General features: G+C 48.6%; 1 long non-coding RNA gene and 1 pseudogene across 1 annotated transcript in view; both read right to left on the bottom strand.

Annotated features, from left to right (window-relative positions):
* Window positions 1-332: 332 nt before the first annotated feature.
* Window positions 333-451, bottom strand: LOC111746327 (annotated as a pseudogene).
* Window positions 452-1,266: 815 nt separating this feature from the next.
* The window catches only part of LOC111746315, a 22,920-nt gene continuing 18,502 nt past the window's right edge, over window positions 1,267-5,684 (bottom strand). Inside the window, exons 2-3 of the long non-coding RNA XR_002783042.1 lie at window positions 3,615-3,910; window positions 1,267-2,960 (exon numbers count right to left, since the gene is read on the bottom strand). This is a non-coding gene — a long non-coding RNA (uncharacterized LOC111746315). The remainder of the gene's footprint in view (window positions 2,961-3,614; window positions 3,911-5,684) is intronic.

Here is a 5,684-nt window from a genome sequence, read left to right as displayed (position 1 = left end):
TTCTGGGCCTGGCAGTCACTTGTCCCATGTCATATGGGCCCTCTGGAACAGATTGGGGTCAAACAACAGCTGGTCTCAACCCTGTTCTGCAGCTGGCGAAACCAAGTGCTTTTGCTGGCACTGATTTCGTAGACAAGAGCATTTGTCCACCAAGGATGTATGTAGGAAAAGGAGCCCCTGCCATGCAGGATGCTGGTTCCCCAGGCTGCTTTCTCTGACCATGTGCCAGTTGCTCTTTTTTTTTTTTTTTTTAAGGCGAGGCAACCCTTGGTTGACCTCACAGGTTGCAAGGACCTTGTCAGCTGACAATCCCTTATTTTTTAAATTTTTTACCCCTACAGCACCTGGTCTTCCTAGGTGGTCTCCCATCCAGGTACTAACCAGGCCCAACCCTGCTTAGCTTCGGAGATCAGACGGGATCGGGCTTGCTCAGGGCGGCGTGGCCGTAGGCTGCCAGTTGCTCTTTCTTCATTCAGGTTAACTACACCTAGTTCAGGTTAAACATATCTGGCTCAGGTTAACTGAGGGAGCTCTTTCACGCAGAAATACTTAAGGCACACGAAATCATTGAGTATAAGAGAACATACAGTGTAACGAACCGTATACAGTTTCTAAAACAGATAACAGAGGGTTTTCAAAAATATACAGGCAACATTTCGCAGTAATTGAGAACGCGTGTGGGATTCACGCCAGTCCCTTCTCCCCAGGGAATGCTAAAGCGCCAGCTGAGCACGGAGCTGGGACAGCTTGCCGGCGTGCTCCCCTTCCGTATGCGGCATGATCAGATGCAGTGTTCTCTGAGGTGGAGCCTTCTCTGGGGCAGCCCCGCGGGGAGGCAGCTGGGGGTGCCAGACACAGCACGAGCCAGAGACACTCGGACTGGGATTTGGATCGGGTTACGTCATCTGAGTTTGTGTGGTTCTGGCTGGACCACAGTTAGCTTGTCTATTAAATGGACGTGGCCACACCTAGCTCATAGGGTTGGAGAGAGAGTTCTAGGTAATGTACAATGTACCTAAAGCACCAACACGTAGGCATTCTTAATATATGGTAATTAGGCTTACAGTGCGAGCGAGAGGCTTTTCAGTCTGCTTGGTTTTGCAGACTCGGAAATCTTGATTTTGCCGGCCTACGGCAAGCTTAAACCACGTACCCTGAAACTGAAACATAAATCAAACTGCTAATTCATTTTTACGCTGAGAAATCATTGCCATGGTGTATTAGTTTCCTATTGCTGCTGTAACAAATCACCACAAACTTAGTGGCTTAAAACACCACAGATTTATTATCTGACAGTCAGTAGCCGGAAGTCTGGCACGAGTCTCACTGGGCGACGATCAAGCTGCCGGGAGCTGTGTTCTCTTCGGAGGCGCTGAGGGAGGAGCCAATCCTTGGCCTTCCAGCTCCCAGAGGCGGCCGCGCCCCTCGGCTCGCTGCCGGGGCGAATCCTCCCCACACCTCATCACTCTGACCTCACTCTGCTGCCCACTTCTTCCACTTCTAAGGCCCTCGTGATGACACTGGGCCCACCCAGGTCATCCGGGATAATTTCCCTATTTTAAGGTCGACTGATGAGCAACCTTAATATCACCTGCCACCTTAATTTGCTTTTGCCATGTAAGATAACATAATCATGGGTTCCGGGACTAAGATGTGGACATTTTTTTTTTTTTTTGGCGGGGAGGCTGCATTATTCTGCCTACGATACATGGGAACAAGAATGCTTGGGTCCATATAACTAGTCCGCTATTTCCCTGTGGGCGGCCTCTCTAGCAGACTCGGTGAACACAGAACCGGAATCATAGTGCTGTCAGGATTACACAGTCCAACGGGTCCACCCTCACCATGGACATGACTTGACCAGCGAACCCAGATGCCGGCATGACTCCTTCCCTGATGCGAACTGGGCAGTCCTGGAAACGTCTGCCTCTGTGATGCCCGCTTCCATTCCTTCAGGGCTGGACCACCGTGCACCACCGGCCAAGGCCACCTTCCGATGCACATGCATTCCCTTCAGAGGATAATGCCAAGGTCTTCGGTGGCCGGGGTGTCTTCACGCTTAAAGGGCTACATTTTGCATCTCTTTTGTGATCCATTATGTGTGGGACTTAAAGTTGAATTCACAAAGTATAAACTTCTTTCCAAGTTCTTAGGGAACATCCGACTATGTCCCCCAAAACAGGATTCAGTCCTGGGGGCACTCCTGAGAGCCTTCTTCGTGTCAAGCACAGTGACATACTGTGGAAACCAGACGCAGCCCCAGCCTCAAAGAGTTCACCCAGTTTTGAGCCAGGTAAGGCCCCCCGCTTCCAGAGGGGCTCAGGGCTTCAGAGGGGAGAGCTGACCATGAGCCAGGGGAGCAGGGAAGGGGCCCCAGCGCTGGGACTGGGCTGTTTCAACACTAACTGAATCATCTGACTGTGGAAGGCTTTGTACTGTGACCCATTTTCATCATGCCCAGACTTGACTGTGGGCAATTTTCCCTTAATTTTGAATACTAACCCGAGGGAAAAAAACAAGTTGTTTGTTCTTATGATCACACAGTAGGTATGAAACCATATGCGATGTTTTTCAGTTTCCAAGATTCTTAATTCCATTCTTTATGTTCTGCATAATGATGAGTCTTCACTGTGTCTTTTTTAGGCTCACCAGGTAGGTGTTATCTTTTATCAGGTACCAACAACAGCTGACATTTACTGGGTTCTTCCTTCTTGCCAGGCGCGGTGCCAGCATTTTCTCTGTGTCCAATCATTCAATCCTCACAGCAAAGCTAGGAGGTAGGTACTATTATTATCTCGATTTTGCAAATGAGGCAAAGGCAGTTCAGGGACATTGAGTCACATCGCCAAGATGGCGGCACTGGTGGATTCCAGATGCGAACCCCGGTCTATATCAGAGCCTGCAAGCTTCAGGACTCTGCAGTGCCGTGCAATCGCTGACCCCCGGAGAAAGGGTTAGCACTGTAAGCAGATGAGACAGCAATCATCATCTTATTTTTTTTTTAATTGTGGTAAAATACACATCACATAAAATTTACCATCTTAACTATTTTTAAGAGTGCAACTCAGTGCCTTTAAGTACATTCACCTGGCTGTGCAACTGTCACCACCATCCGTCTCCAGAACTCGCTTCATCCTAACCTGAAACGCTGCCCCCGTTAAACACTGAGTGCCCATCCCTCCATCCCCACCGATCCGTCAGCGGCCATTCTACGTTCTGTCTCCGTGAACTTGCCTGCTCTCGGTCCCTCACGCAAGTGGAATCATGCAGCCCTTGCCCTTCTGTGCCCGGCTTATTTCACTCGGCATAATGTTGATGGTTCGTTCATGCCGCAGCTCGTGTCAGAACACGTGAGTCTACACAGCCAGAATCAGGCACGTATCAGACTGCCCTTCCTTTTTAGGGCTGAACATCCCTCATATGTATGCACCTCATTTTGTTTATCTGTTCATCCACTAATAAACACTTGAGTTGTTTCCACCTTTGGGTTGTTATGAATAATGCTGCGAAGAACACGGATGTACAAATCTCTCTTCAAGACCCTGCCTTCAAGACCCAGGAGTAGAATTGCTGGATCGTACGGCAATCCTATGTTTAATCGTTCGAGGAATCACCACACAGTTTTACGGAACAGCTGCACCATATTCCCACCTACAGTGCCCGAGGACTCTGATTTCGTCACAGCTTTGCCAACACTTGTCATTTTCTGGGTTTTTATTTTTCATCGTAGCTGTCCTGATGGATGTGAGGTGGTATCTCATTGTGGTTTTGATTTGCATTTCCCTGATGACTAGTGATGTTGAGCATCTTCTCATGTGCTTATTGGCCACAGGTGGTTGCGATCTTGATACCCTTCCTCGTATCGATGAGGAATATACTGACTAGACCCACGCTCTGCCAAAGGGTTATTCTGAGGATGAAATGAGAAAATAGACGTGGAAGAATAACATGGCCCCTGGTAAAGAGTGGGTACACAATAAATGGTAAGTCTGTACAGGTTATCTATCGACACAGCAGTGCTACATGACAAATCACCTAAACCCAGCAGCTTAAAACAACAACCACTCACTATCACTCATGGATTGATGGGCCAGCTGGCAGCTCTGGTCTTGACTGGGCTCACTCACGTACCTACAGTCAGCTGCAGGAGAGGCAACTCTACTGATCTGGGCCGTGCTGGTCACGTGTTTGGAGTTGAGGTCTAAGCTGGGATGACTCAGCTCTTCTCCACGCGTCTCTCACTCCCCTCCAGTTATCCCAGGCGTGGCCTCAGAGTAATGCCAGGGGCCCAGCGGAAACGTGCAAGCACGTTTCCAAGCCTCTGCCTTGTCCCATTGGCCACAACGATGCAGTGGGCAGAATTCTAAAGTGAGCCCCCGTGACTCTAACCTTTGTATAAACCCACTGCTCTTGGATTCAGATGGAAAATGCCCCTCGTTTCCGGCCAGTAGAATTTGGCACAGGTGAAATGTCACTCATGATTTCATTATGTTTCGTAAGACTATATCTTAGCAGACTGGAACGAGAGTTTCCCTTTCTGGCCCTGCAGAAGCGAGCTGTCACATTATAAGAGGGCCACATGGCAAGGAAACATGAATGACCCCTACAAGCTGAGAGTGGCCCCCAATTTACAGCCAGCAAGAAACAGGGACTTCAGTCCTACAAGTGCAAGGAGCTGAATTCTGCCAATAACCTGACGAGCGTGGAAGAGGAATCTGAGCCACAGAAAGGAAGACAGCCCAGCCGACACCTTGGTTCCAGCCTTGTGAGACCCTAAGCAAAGGGCCTATCTAAGCCATGCCCAGGTTCTTGACCCGCAGAAACTGTAAGATGATAAACGTATGTCATTTTAGGTTACTGAGGTTGTAGTAATTTCTTATGCAACATAGGGATCCAACACAGCAAGTCACATAGCCCAGCACAGAGCCCGCGTGGCAGGGCTTTCCGGCAGGTGGGACACGTGAACAACTGGGGCATTAATGCATTTATTCCAACGCGCTTTCCCAGCCCCAACCAGCGGCCTGACCAATGCTGGCAGCACTGCCACAGCGGCTTGGCGCCACCACGGCTGGATGCTCTACAACCGCAGACTCAGAAAAGGAGTGAGCCTAGAAATGGGGTCAGCGTACTGCATAAGAGCGAGCACTCTGGAGCCAGATAGCATGGGTTCAAGTCCCCGCCACAGTCCTTACCAGCTGTGTGACCCTGGACGTGTTACTTACCCTCCCTGGGCCTTAATCACGTCAATAAAAAACGGATAATACTACCTTAGGATTGTTGTGTCAATTATGTAAGTTAATATGCATAAAGCACTTAGAACATGCCTGGGACCTTGTTGATACTATATCTGTTTGCCACATTGTTCTGTTTTCAAATAGTTAATCAGTGTAAAGATTACAGTCATTCCAACGGAATACTCAGGTAAGGAGAAACTCTGTTCCCTGATAGTGCGGATAAACACACATTTTCTTTATGTGCTTCAAGACATACAGAAAAATGCACAACTTAAATACTTGCTGGAAAACATACAACCAAGAGCATGTCGTGTAGACAAAAGCAGGAAATAAACAGGAAACATCATGTTCACAGTAATCCCCTTCAGTACTGTAAGCCTCATATAATAATCCTATTTTATCGAGATTTCTCCTTCCTCAGGAACTTATCGCGGGGACTTACAAATTCTC

This window comes from Pteropus vampyrus, unplaced genomic scaffold (assembly GCF_000151845.1).
Source record: "Pteropus vampyrus isolate Shadow unplaced genomic scaffold, Pvam_2.0 Scaffold183, whole genome shotgun sequence".
In the NCBI taxonomy this organism is placed as follows: Eukaryota; Metazoa; Chordata; class Mammalia; order Chiroptera; family Pteropodidae; genus Pteropus; species Pteropus vampyrus.
This window is presented reverse-complemented; position numbering and strand designations above follow the sequence as displayed.